The sequence below is a fragment of the Lissotriton helveticus genome, chromosome 8 (assembly GCF_964261635.1).
Source record: "Lissotriton helveticus chromosome 8, aLisHel1.1, whole genome shotgun sequence".
Classification (NCBI taxonomy): domain Eukaryota; kingdom Metazoa; phylum Chordata; class Amphibia; order Caudata; family Salamandridae; genus Lissotriton; species Lissotriton helveticus.
Genome location: NC_136069.1, coordinates 1038590268 through 1038604757, shown reverse-complemented (window position 1 = coordinate 1038604757; position 14490 = coordinate 1038590268). Strand labels below are relative to the sequence as shown.

General features: G+C 45.3%; 1 protein-coding gene across 2 annotated transcripts in view; it reads left to right on the top strand.

Moving 5' to 3' along the window:
• Positions 1–14490, top strand: part of MAP3K15 (mitogen-activated protein kinase kinase kinase 15) — a 1227172-nt gene that overhangs the window by 763160 nt on the left and 449522 nt on the right. The gene's annotated exons all lie outside the window — the stretch shown is intronic.

The window sequence follows — 14490 nt, the reverse complement described above, 5'->3', positions numbered from 1 at the left end:
ATGCTGCAAAATAATAAAGCCTATAGTTGGGCATCCCAAGTCCACTCTCGTTCACTCTATTTTCAAGCCTACATAGAGCATATCTATGTCAGTCGGAGCTCCACATAAATGAGACAATAATGCTGTCCACCTCACAAAGCAATCTACAGGGTAGGGGCACAGGAAAGTTCCCAAATGAATATAAATTGTGAGGCAATACCACCGTTTCCATAAGAACCAACCTTCCTATCACGGACAGAGGGAATGACTTCCAAAAAAACACTGTTGCCCTCAGAGTTGCTGCTGCCCTACCGCAACAATATCAGGATTCATACAGCACACCTCTAATACCAAGTAAAAAAGGATATATTGATCCCATTTAGCCAGGTTGTGTGAAAAGGGAGAAGGCATAGCAGCCTGTTCTGACTATATCGGTATACACAGGCTATCGCCAAATTCATACAAAGCCCTGCGACAGCACTCAATTGCTTTAGTTTTACCTCGAGCGGTCATAATTCCATGTTCACGTCAAGTGTGTAAAGAAGACCATCGCATATAATGATATAACAGGTTGTGTAACCAAGATAGATTCCTGTATGTCTGCCCAACACACTTGCAGATGTTTCTATGATTAAAGCAAAGATCAGAAGAGAGGGAATTCCTAATGTGTCCCTCTTCCTTCCTGATGTTGGCTCATGTTTACTCAGCTAGTATGGACCCTGGCTGTTGGTTCACCAAAAAGGAGACTTCTTTTACTTAGAATCTGTTTATTGTTTTTCAAAAACAATAGGTACATGTACCAGTCATATGACAATATAACCGAGTTTATAGTACCATCCGCATGTGGAGTCCTAACAGACTTTGAAATAACCAAATTTGTCAAAAGCCTTCTTTAAGTCATTTGCCAGCACTGTCAATCGTTACAATCAGCGTCTGCTCATCACATAGAAAACATGTCTAATGCTAGGAGAAATATTGCAACCTGGCACAACGCCTCTTTGGCCACTAGGAACAATTGTGGGCAACAGAAGAAGCCGGTACTTAGTGACAGCCTTAGAGGGTGGTTTGTAGTGGATACTGAGCATTGAGAGGGGTCTATAGAATTTGCATTTGACTTTATGAAGGCTTCACAAGTAGAAAGTGATAGTATACCTATTGCGTGTGTGGCTGTAAATATTTCAAACAATTTTGGGCCTAAAATATATATGCATGTTGCATAAAAAGCGACCAGTAGCCATCTGGGACTTCCCTCTGGCTAGTTCTCTAATTGTCATCCTTACCTTGCTAATATTGTTTCTATCAGGTCAATTTGTTCAGGACTAAAGTTGGGGTTACACTTGTCCTATTGAAGTAATCATTTATATCTCGTTCTGTAATGCATCATCCACTCTGTATAGCTTGGAAAAGTAAGTAATATTGTGTTGTGTGTAGATCGTAACTCCCTCCCTAGTGTAGACATTGGTGATCGGGGCTTCCCTGTGTTCAGATTTGATCAGCTGGTCTAAAACCTTCCAGATTTATCAGCCTCATCATGTCTGTAGGTTTTGTAGTGTAGGAATGCCTACCGTTGCATGATGGGTAGCTCCTCCATTATAGCGGCGGAGTGTCACTCCACTGAAGTGCCCCAGAGATGAAAAATAAAATGGAAATGAAGTTAATTAGTTACCAATTTATTTTTTTCATCACCCTGTCCCAAACAGAGTGTCAGGAGGGAGCGGGGCCTGCTGCATGCAGCAGCAGGGAGGATGGTGGGCTGCCTTTTGCACTTGTTTTAAGTGCGCATGTCTCTTTGGCTGTCCGTCTTGCAACGGCCAGCCACACATGCGCACTTTAAACCTCTGTATCCCAGCTGTCTTGAGATATCTGGGTTAGAGAAAGTAAAAGCCTCCAATGCGCTGCTCTCATGCTGGTGAACAGGCAAGATAGGTTAGGGGAGTTGGCTGGGTCCCTTGAAGTCACGCGGGACAGAGTGCACTTGTGTGTTTTGCTGTTCACCCTATGTGGGAAGGGTATGCCCAGACGTGGGTTCCGTGCTCACTACGCCACTGGAGTCAAGCTATCCTGGCTGAAGACGGCTGATAGCCAGAAACCGGTCCTAGGATGCTTGATTCCGGTCCAGGGAAGACATGGCTTGGCAGTTCGGTCTGGACTGTTCCCATGAGGCACAGGGTCAAGACTGATTTTCATACGGCCATGTCTAAACTGGGGTGGCTTGGTAAGCAAAATAACGATGGATTAAACCCAGATCTGTGACTGGGGGTGAATGTTTTGCCATTGTGCAACATTCCGTCCATCATCTTGTGTGTTTTGCTGTTCACCCCCTATTTGGGAAAGGTATGCCCAGACGTGGGTCCCATGCTCACTACGCCACTGGAGTCAAGCCATCCTGGCTGAAGACGGCTGATAGCCATAAACCGGTCCTAGGATGCTTGATTCCGGTCCAGGGAAGACATGGCTTGGCAGTTCGATCTGGACTGTTCCCATGAGGCACAGGGTCATGTTTGAACTGGGGTGGCTTGGTGAGCAAAATAATGATGGATTAAACCCAGATCTGTGACTGGGGGTGAATGTTTTGCCATTGTGCAACATTCCGTCCATCATCTTGTGTTTTACTCATCATGTTTCTTAGCCATGTAGGTTTTGTAGTGTAGGCATGCCTACCGTTGCAGGATGGGTAGCTCATCCATTATAGCGGCGGAGTGTCACTCCACTAAAGTGCCCCAGAGATGAAAAATAAAATGGTAATGAAGTTAATTCGTTACCAATTTATTTTTTTCATCACCCTGTCCCAAACAGAGTGTCAGGAGGGAGATGGGCCTGCTAAATGCAGCAGCAGGGAGGAGGGTGGGCTGCCTTTTGCACTTGTTTTAAGTGCGCATGTCTCTTTGGCCGTCTGTCTTGCAACGGCCAACCACACATGCGCACTTTAAACCTCCCTATCCCAGCTGTCTTGAGTTATCTGGGTTAGAGAAAGCAAAAGCCTCCAGTGTGCTTCTCTCATGCTGGTGAACAGGCAGGATAGGTTAGGGGAGTTGGCTGGGGCCCTTGACGTCACGCGGGACAGAGAGGACCTAAGCAAGGACGATGCAGAAAGCACGTTGAGTAATGTTTTATTTGCTTTATTTTAAAAGTGTATTTATTTTATGTACCCAAAGACCAACCACCCATCTGCTCGCCCTTCCACTTAGCTTAGTTGCCATCAGTCACTGAGTTGCAGTACCTGTGCATGTTGTCACTTCTGTGAAAGAAAACAATAACTCTGAAAATCTCAGCGAAGTCTAACGCATGTTTAATGCAAAAATAGCTAGCTGCAAATATATTCCAAGTGTGACTGGCACTGTCAATAGACCTGTGCTTCACTGAACCAATGGAACTCGTAATGCTAAATTCTATGCATTTTTCTGTACTTTTATACATTTTCATTACTGCAGCAAGCCTAGGAAAAATACTTGATTAAACCAAAACTCAAAATCGACACTTAATGTGGAGGTGCTTAACTCTTCTCTTGAGAGGAATGTGAGAAGACCTTGGATGGAAGAGACAGTGGGGTACAGCTGAAAGATGACTTCACTAAATCTGTATGCTTAGCCAACTTCCAAACAAGGCGATGTTTACTAGAACAGTTGGGTTTAAATGTGGAATGTACACAGTGCTCACTTTGACCCAGTGGTTGCCAGTGGGGTTCACCGGCAATCATTTGAGGGCCGGCACCTATTTTTACTTATCAATCGTTTACCAAGAGCAAGAGAGGGAAAACCGTACAAAATGGAAAGAAGGAGGAAGAGAAAGACAGAAAAACTGTCACAAAGGGAAAAAGCAGGAACCTGCAATAGTGAGATAAAAGGGCATGGGAGTCTGTAGTGGATTAAAGAGGCAAGAGGCAGATTAATCACCATGTTGCCTTGGGATTTAGTGCCCCCATATTCAATAGCTCTGGATGCTGGCTTCTGAGCAGAGCTTTGGGCAAATGAATCACTAAATATGTACAGCACTGAAATATAAAGTAGATGTATGTGAAAATGTGTTTTAATGTGCAATAATACAAAGGATTTGGTAGTACTTTAAAATGGTGTTAAATAGATTTTACGTGTTCTATTACAATCAGATATAAAAAAATATGCTTTCTTTTCTTTTACCTTAATTTGTCCACTGCTGTGGAGTCGAGTATTTTAACTAGCTCCAATTCTTTAATTTTCTCGACTAAGCTCTTTAGTCCCTTCCTAACTCATTCTTGATACCACGTGACTTTTTAATACAAATGCATCTAACCACCACTTTTAATGCTTTCCATTCTACCATGCCATTCAACATGGATTCTTCATTCTCATTTAAATAGTGTTGGATCGCTTCCTGCGTCATCTGTTGTAGCGGGTTGCAGACTCCATGATGTAATGTAATGTAATGTAATGTAAAGGGCATTTCTATAGCGCTACTTTCACTCCAAAGAGTATCTTGGCGCTCTATCCAGCCTAGATGGAAGGGCTGGAGGGAAAGAAATGACCTGAATACTGTGCTACACACTACACCAATTCCCAACACGTCGCTTCAGACAGGGTGAAAATCCAGGTTTTCAGTGCTTTCCTAAAGTGTGACTCTTGAGAAAGTGTACGTAGGTGGGGTGGGAGCTTATTCCAGGCTTTAGAGCCTAATACAAAGAGTGATTTACCACCTCTTGTTACCAGCTTGAATCGAGGGATTGTAAGCAGATTCTGACTGGCAGACCTCAGACAACGAGTGGGGTAGTATCTCTTAAAACCATTACACAGGTATTTTGGACCCTGTTGATGGAAAGCTCTGAAAGTAATTATAAGAATTTTAAACAAAATTCTTTTCCCTATGGGTAGCCAATGGAGCAGTTTGAGTGCTGCTGAGGCTGAGGACCTACGAGGCCAACGCAACACCAGCCGAGCGGCTGCATGTTGGACCATTTGCAATTTATGGAGAAAGATTTTGTTGGCTCCAGCATATAACCCGTTGCAATAGTCCAACCTGGAATTTATTAAAGCCACTGCCACTGTTTTCCTGGCCGACAGTGGGAGAAAGTAAAAAAAAATTCTCAAAGCTTTTATAGTCTGGAAACACGTTCCGGCCACTGTCACTGCTTGATGTTTGAAAGACAGTTGGTCATCAAATTTGATGCCTAAGTTGCGGGCAGATGTAATAGTCTTAGGAGGTGTTTCCGCATCCACTGGCCAGCATACTCCAGGGGAGAACAAGTTGTTACTTCCGAACGGTAGGATTTCGGTCTTACCAGCATTACATTTCAAATGATTGTCAGTCATCCATTTGAATGTTGCTGCTAGACAATCCTTGAGATTTTCTTCGGCATTCGGCCGTTCCCTATCCAACACCAAAATGAGTTGGGTGTCGTCAGCGTATGAGATTGAACTGATCTGAAATGACGCGATCAATTCTACTAGGGGTGCCATGTACAGATTGAACAGTACTGGGCTTAAGCTTGAGCCCTGAGGGACCCCTGAGCTGACGACCATTGCTTCAGATTGGTGTTGACCCAGCACTGTGACTTGACGTCTATTACTCAGAAAATTCGTAAGCGACGCCAGGACTTTCCCCCCTACGCCTGCGGCAGCCAAACGATCCACTAAGATGTTACGTGAGACCGTATCGAAGGCTGCCGACAGGTCGAGTAGAATTAGAACAGCCTTCATTCCCTGGTCCATGGCTGCTCGAAGGGTCTCTGCTGTATAAAGCAGGGCTGTTTCTGTAGAGTGTTTTGAACGAAACCCTGACTGGTTGGGATGGAGAATATTATTAATCTCCAGAGAGTTCGTCAGTTGAATATTGACGAACTTTTCAGCCAGTTTAAACAGCACAGGCAACAGGGAAATGGGCCGTAGGTTGGAAAGGGTAGTAGGGTCGGCCAGTGCCTTTTTTTGGAGGGGCTTAACAGCAGCACACTTCCAATCGTTCGGGATATCAGCCGTGGCTAGAGATGAATTTATAATCCCATTAATTATGGGATTTACCGTCTCTGCTAGAGTGTGCAAGGCCAGGGGGGGACAGGGATCCAAAGGTGATCCAGATTTAATGGCTAAAATAGCCTTCGAGGTCTCCTCAAGAGAGACCAATGTAAATTCTTCCAGACGTGCGGTAGGCCTCATCGCCTCACTCTGTGTAGGGACAGTCGACATGGTTGAAACTAAGGGAAAAGTTTTTACGATGGCCAGAATCTTGTCTTCGAAGTAATCAGATATCGCATTACAGGGATCCTGAGATGGAGGAATCTCCTGCGATAAAGCTACTGGACTCATGAACTCCTTTACAATTTAAAAAATTGCTTTTTGTTCCTGACCTGCCCTAGTGACAGCCTGTAGATAATGGGCCTTCTTAGCAGATTTTAACTCAGCATGATATTTTCGTCTTGCTAATTTATAGATGTTATGGGTGGTGGCATCATATTTTCTACGCCACCTTCTTTCCAGGGTTCTTACCTCTCCCAATTCTAGTTTCAGGGCCGATGAGAACCAGGGGGCGTTCTTTTTTATTTTAGTAGTTCTTAAGGTGTTCTTATTAGTTGATTTTAACATTGCCCCAGCTCTGGCAATCCAATCGTAAAAAATGTGATTATCTGTGGAGGTATGACCGGATAAATCTGGTATACACGCTTTCAGTTGGATTACAACATCAGGTCTATTGGCTAACTCTTCCCAATTGGGGATGTGTCTGACTTCAGGCTTTATTTTGCTTATTGCAGGAGAAACCGTGGGTAGGGGGTTCAGAACGATATAAAACGGAATAAAAAAGTGGTCAGTCCAAGTCTGAGGACTGGAATCTCCAACCCTCAGCCTAGTGAAGTTAGAGCAAACGCAATCCAATAAATGTCCTGCCTGATGTGTAGGTTCCCTATTAAGAAGTGTAAGTCCTAGAACTTCAATAGTATCCATGAAACTACTCACTCCAGATTCTTTAGGGGAGTCTAGGTGCAGATTTAGATCGCCTAGTATTGTAAATTGGGAAAATCTGAGTGTTAAATCACTCAAGACTTCACCCACCGTATCCAGGAACTTTGAAGAAGGACCCGGAGGGCGATATATAAGAGCACCCGAGAACGTAAGTGAGTCATGGATCCCTAGGGTGAAGGCCAACGCTTCGGCTCCTTTTATGTCGACCAGTTCTTGAGTGGAACATTCAAGAGACTTGTGGTGTATTATGGCGAGGCCCCCTCCTCTTATTTCTGGTCTGTCCAGCCGTTGTATAAGGAAGTTCTGTGGGATAGCTAGGGCTAAGTCGGGATTACACCAAGACTTTAACCATGTTTCAGTGACCAGGAGTAAATCAAGATTATTCTCTACAATGAGGTCGTTGATATTTTGTGAGTTTTTAACTAAGGATCGTGCATTGATCAGGCCCCCCCCGTAATACGGGTGCATCTAAGGGTGTGTCCGGGGAGGGCTCAGGAATTAGCATGAGCTGGCACTGACTACAACAAGCCGGGCCGACCCATGTGTCAGGGTGTAACACATCATGACAAGGAACATGGGGCCCTTTACAGGATAGCAGGAATTCCCTTGACATACCTGAGTTGGGGGTGACGATGACGAACGGTAGCACAGAGTCCGCCGCCTCCCCGCTTCCTTAGCGCTGAACGGGCGCAGACGGGCAGGACTCTGGCTTGACTCAGGCGCGAGTCAGGCGCTCCCGCTGCACGTCACCGCTGCGCGACCAGTGGGAGGGTTAAGTACAGGCTCACCTGCCTGTTCGTCTGAGCACTAGAGCGCTCAGCCCCAAGTCACCTCGAGGGTTCCCTTCCAATATGGCTGCCAAGGACCACGAGCAATGAGGACTAGTACAGTTTTTATCCGCTCCAAACAGCGGTGGGGTCACAATTATTGTGCAGGAGTGTGGGCAGGATACTACTAATTAAAAACAGGGCTAAATAAAGAATACAACAAAAATATTTTAAACGTGGTAAATTGTTTTAAAAAGCGCTAAGAATCCTGTTTCACGCTCGCATTAGGCGCTAATACAAAATTATGCGCAGCAAAGTCCCAATACAGCCTTTCCCTAGGATAGGCTGGCCAAAGTGATCGCCTTAAGTACAGGCTCACCTGCCTGTTCGTCTGAGCACTAGAGCGCTCAGCCCCAAGTCACCTCGAGGGTTCCCTTCCAATATGGCGGCCAAGGACCACGAGCAATGAGGACTAGTACAGTTTTTATCCGCTCCAAACAGCGGTGGGGTCACAATTATTGTGGAGGAGTGTGGGCAGGATACTACTAATTAAAAACAGGGCTAAATAAAGAATACAACAAAAATATTTTAAACGCGGTAAATTGTTTTAAAAAGCGCTAAGAATCCTGTTTCACGCTCGCATTAGGCGCTAATACAAAATTATGCGCAGCAAAGTCCCAATACAGCCTTTCCCTAGGATAGGCTGGCCAAAGTGATCGCCTTAAGTACAGGCTCACCTGCCTGTTCGTCTGAGCACTAGAGCGCTCAGCCCCAAGTCACCTCGAGGGTTCCCTTCCAATATGGCGGCCAAGGACCACGAGCAACGAGGACTAGTACAGTTTTTATCCGCTCCAAACAGCGGTGGGGTCACAATTATTGTGCAGGAGTGTGGGCAGGATACTACTAATTAAAAACAGGGCTAAATAAAGAATACAACAAAAATATGAGGGGACCGTCGTTCTTTAACATCCCCAGTGGATTTCCAGTTACTATGGGTTGTGGTCGGATATGGTTTACAGAGGTATTCTGCTTAAAACACTGAATAGATTAATTATCTTGGGAAGAAGATGGTGGCCATCGTGGTGTGCAAATCATGGACATGTAAAAAATATAAATACCCTTTAGCATTCAGGGTATTTGACCTTCGTGAATCCACTGGGTCCCAATTATAAAACAAGCCATCAAGAGCATGAATACATCACAAACTCGATTGTAGTTGCATCCCCATTAACCTCTTCGAGGCTCATGATGAGCTGAGCTCGTCATGATCCACGGCGCTCCGGTGCTCATGACGAGCTCAGCTCGTCATGAGCCGTGGAACGCTCGCTTGCGGGGATAATTCCCCTGCTATGCTGAGCGTTCCACGGCAGGTAATGCACCTGTGACGAGCTGAGCTCGTCATGAGCACAGGAGCGCCGTGCCTCATGACGAGCTGAGCTCGTCATGAGCATGCGGGCGCTGTGCGCGCCCCCCTCGCCCCCAGCACAGCGGGGGATAAACCCCCGCAGCGAAGGGGTTATCTTTACTAGGTGAGAATATCTTGCTATACATATTGATAAGGGATTCAAGAACTATTGTTTGCTAATTCTATGGACGAATACACTTGCCATCAGTGCATTTACACCATCCAGTATTTCCATCACTACTATATAGTGTCCATCTTCGTCAATGAGGGTTTGATATCATTACCAACTTTACACTGAGTCTTTCCCACGTTAAGGCACCTCTTTCACACGCGGAGTATGTTGTGTTAAATGTCTGGCTTGTCAATCTCTGTTTTATCTTGGTACATTTTGATCCAGTGATGTGTTTCTTGTAGAAAGGCAATTTGAGTCTCTATTTTTCCTGCATATGAATATATCTTAGATGTTTTGGCATGGCCATTCAGGCCTCTAACATTCTATGTCATAAAGACATATTTCGCAATTCCTGACAAATTACACCCAGTTGTTTGCTATATATTAAGCCCAGACCTCCCCATAGAGCAACCACAACTAATCTCTCTGCCCCGCACCCAGAGCTATAAAGCAACATCTCTTGATCCACTATCAAAGAAAACCAGCTTCCAGTACTCTCCAAGCCTACTAAATGCCTAGGCAAGAGCCGTGGGAGCGGCTACCAAGTTTAAGCAACCTCCGGCTGCTATTATACATTCCAGCACATATTGACCAACTTTCCTAAAATGCTTCTAGGTGTAGAAATATGCATTTAATTTAACTGTGGACCAAGTTCGAGGCAAACTTTCAAGATAGTAGCAGGTCTGGGTGGGACATTTGGTGTTTTCTGCATCCTGTACACTTAGTAATGCTAAATCAGCTTCAAAATGTGCTTGTGTTTGTGTCTGGACCCTCGTGGTGGCATCTTTTCATATTATGTATTTGTATGGAGCAGTCAACCCTCCCAGTGTTGCTCTATCTACTCTGAGGCTTCTTTGAGCTCGAGCTCAGTAAAGAAGATAGTTTTACATCTGGCCACATCTTTTGTCTGACTGGAAACAGGAGCTTATTGCATGCCCCTATCTCTCACAGTCTTCCTTTCACTGCCAGGACTTTTTAGCACCGCCCGCCACTGTGGCGGGCGCATCCTAATACCCCCCACAGGACCCCCGCCCTTATGGCGGGTCGTCCCATTATCCGATAGGATGGCGGGCGGACTAAGTCCGCCCGTCATCCTAATGACCCCCTTTGTATTGAACTTGCATAGCAGAGGACCCAGAGAAGGTGTGGGTAGACCCCTCACACATTCACTTGAAGGGGAAGAGAGAAATAGAATCAGTCCTTCATGCTACCTCCTAAAATATCATAAATTAAATCACCTGATGTGCAGTTACGGATAGGCTCACAGTCAACTATTGTGATACTGGAGTTACACGACAGATCTAAATACAACATAAAGGCTTAGGAGCAAAAACCCTTACCCATGTGCACAACAAATACACACAGTCACACATATGGATCCACAGAGACAGAGAGGCGAAAGGCAGGGACACTTCTATGATCAAATTGTTCATATATGGGTTTTCTCTTCGTGCCCTCCTATGGGACCATACTTATGATAAGTCTCAGACCCCATTACAGCAACATTATCAAACCCCTTGAATGTAGGAGTAATTGGTGTCTTGATTTTATTTGTTTGTACACTAAAGGGGTCGATTCCGATTCGGGAAAAAAACGTCCGTGCGATTTGTATCCGGAGCCCTCTCCGTACGAATTGTACCCGTCCGTCCGTGTCGCGTAGTACGATCCGTATTCCGTGAATCCGTCCGAATCGTCGCGATCCGTACGTATTGCAAGGCTGAAACCATGAACCGTACGACTCGTACACATGCCGTACGACCCGACGAGTACGATCCAAATCGGGGTATGAGGACGCGATAAGTACGGTCCATGTCAGGTAATGGCGATTCGTACGGAAAAGCACACAAACACATACACACTGTACGGTCCGTACCACCCATGATCGCAGGGGTACGCACCGTACATGGGGTACGGCTCGTACACCCATCGTACATGGGGTACGGCTCGTACACCCATCGTACATGGGGTACGGCTCGTACACCCATTGTACATGGGGTACGGCTCGTACACCCCATGATCGCAGGGGTACGGTGCGTACCCCTGCAATCATGGGGGGTACGCACCGTACACAGGGGGGTCGTTCGTACCTGTTTCGGCGCGAACTCTGTTTTTACGGCTGTTTTCAGCTCCCGTAGAAAAAGGGTCGTACGGTGCGTACCCGACACGTATCGTACTTGCTGGGTCGTAAAAACCAGCCGCGAACCGTACAATTGTCGCGTACAGCGGGTTCCGAGGGAGAAGAGTACGGAGATTAGAGTCGTATGGTCTCTGTACGACTCGTACGGAGTACGGCTCCTTGTACGAATCGTACTTCGTCGTATGTACGGAGGACGTTGCAGGGTACGATTCGTATGGGAAAAACGCTCCGAACGGCTATTCCGAGCAGTTTTTCCCGAATCGGAATCGGCCCCTAAATGTGGTTCCATATGGGGGCACTTCTCCAATATTTTATGATTTAGACATAGCTCGCCAATTGTATTAGGTATTACATGATTGGTCCTGATGAATAGCCACTGATCTGCTTTGGGACTTCAAACAGCAAAAAACATGTTAACCCAGATTAGATCTTATGGAATTAGAGGGTTCTTTTAGATTGTTTTATTTTTTTTTTCACCTTTTTGGCCAATCTACTCTACACAGTTTTGGTCCAGAAAGTTGGACTGATTTTCTTTAACGATAAGGTCTCCGGCAAGCAGCCCCCAACGGGGCATGACGGCCATTGCAGCACCAGCCGGACGAGGAGCATAAACCCCTGCCTGCTCCTCAACAGTATCAACAGAATATCACATTAAATCAGTAAATAGAATAAATCAAAGGAAGGAGAAACACGGAGATAGTGAGTTATATTTCTGAAACAGTTTATATATTTAGTGATAAAGCAACAAAGTTACATCATGGGAGACAAATATAACGAAATGAATTAGAGCAAAAGAACTGGGAACAGAGGTGTAGATGATAATGACATTTCAGTTCGCAGTTAGAACATCAACTCCTGATAGATATAACCAACAACCAAGGGTAATCAATCAACAATGGTCGTAGGTTGGTGACAGTGCAACGTTTTTGGAGATGATGGAGGTGTCGACGTTTCGGTCTAATATGCAGTCGTCATGAAGACCATCATCAGGACAGAGCATTTCATTGCTGCAAAAAACTCCCTGAAATTTCCACAAGAGATAGTTTCCAATTTAAGCAGGCGGCCAGGACATCAAGTTGATTGAAACAAATCTTTAGTTTGGTGAAAACCTTCCACTAAATGGTTATGGAACAGCTAAAAGTCGGGTAACCAGAGTGATTCTGTGTTTTTCAATATCGTAGCTTGAGAAGTCAAAAAATAGCATCTCTAGTCGGCATGCCGGGTCGTCAGTGGAAGGTTTTCACCAAACTAAAGATTGATTCCTTTGATTGATTCTATTTACTGAGTTAATGTGATATTCTGTTGATACACTTGAGTCTGTTACTTATGTACGATTCTTAACTAGGATTTACTGTTTCTAGAAATTAGTCCCTTGTAGCACATTGTGTTTTCAAATACTCATTGCCCAAGCCTACAAGGGTTTATTGGGTCTCCCCTGTCCTTAATATGCTCCTCAACAGAGCAATGAAAGATTGAGCATGGGTAGTCTTGTCAGAGGGAGAAGCGATATGTTTCAGGCCTTCCTGGATGAAGCACAGCCATTGCAGGTTGTTCACCGAGTCTGGACCCAATGAAATAGTCCATGCATTTTTGCCAGGGGGGGGAGGGGTGGGGGGTGAGCTTGCTATAATAACTGGGTTCCTGCATGTTCTCAGGATTTCAGTCTCCTTTGTCTTACCTACTGGGAATGATATCCTGATCAGAGCCTCAGGGACATAAAAGGCTCCCACCAAGGCGTGCGTTTTATAGATTTTTTTAGGCTGTCTCTGTGCCCTTAGTGACAAAGGACTGTCTGTGTAAGGGATTGGTTTATGAGCTGCTCTTCCAGTCACTGTTCTCAAATGTGTGTGAGCCCTTTCTCTAAGTGCAACATCACAGAATGGATTGGGAGTTAGTGTGTTACAGGTCGAGGAGTGAGATACTGTTCCTCTTTTGCTATCAGTGACTCTTCTTTTAGTTTCTCTCAATGAATCTCAACCTGTCTCATTTTTGTCAACAATGTTCCTGGCAGGTTCTCAGGCACAGGCGAGAGGTACTGACAATTGTTTATGTCCAGGCAAGTGGTTATTCATTATTTCCCTACTCTCCACACTCTTGTCTTTGCTTGGTAGTATTTGCAGAGGTGATCAGTAGCAACTCCAGGCAGTTTTTCTGGAACTAAGGGTATTTTTTGCAGACTGTTGAGGATTTTCTTAGTCACCCTGCCCTGTGTCATTGAGTTAAGTTGCAATTCCCTTTTTACTCCTAAACTGAAAGCATGGAAATAAACACCAAGGATCTTTTTCTGAATTCCACTGACTTTCCAGTGTCCATTGGTAGCGCAGTGGTGGTGTATAGACTGCTAATTTTTCTAGTCCTCTAAGCCGTAGGTGGAACCATATGGGCATCAGCAGCAGAGGAATGAACAGATTGTCCTGGCCTCATTCTTCATGTGGTCCTTCCATTCGTGACCACAGTGGACTTCATAGTTCACTCACTCTTTTGTAAGTCTACTCCCTTTTACAAATTATGCTTTATCCTCCGAGAGTCCGCGAGTTCATAGTGCAGGGAATTCATTTAGAGTTCCTACTTTCAGTACTGCTCCACATGATCCGACTGGGAACCCAAAGCAGCCCTGGCAGTTTTCTTGGACCAAACCCTGGGGAAGCACTTCCTCTCCCCAGAGGCTGGAAATGCTGGCTGCTTTTGTTACTGGGGGCCGATATTGCAGCTTTGCTGCAAAACCGACCTTTAGTAACAAAACCAGCCCCCACCACTGCAAAACTGACCCCCACCCTTCCAGCCTCCAGGGGAAATGGCCGATTCCTGGGACAGCCAGTCCAGCCCTACTGCTCCATGCATCTTACATGTCTTGCACCTTCTCATTCTTGGGCTACAAATGCGCGGGACAGAGTGAGGGAGATCTGGCAGTATTAGCATGAACATCTGGTTGTTGGACTATGAAACATAGTTAATGGTGGATGCGGCATAGAATCTCAGGATTTTTCATAGCGGTTTCCAGTCTCAGAGACAGAGCCCATATCACAAGTTAGGACCGTGAGGAGCAAATGTTGGGCTAAGAGTAATGCCGGTTACTTGATAGTAACCGGGGCATTCCACTAGGTTAG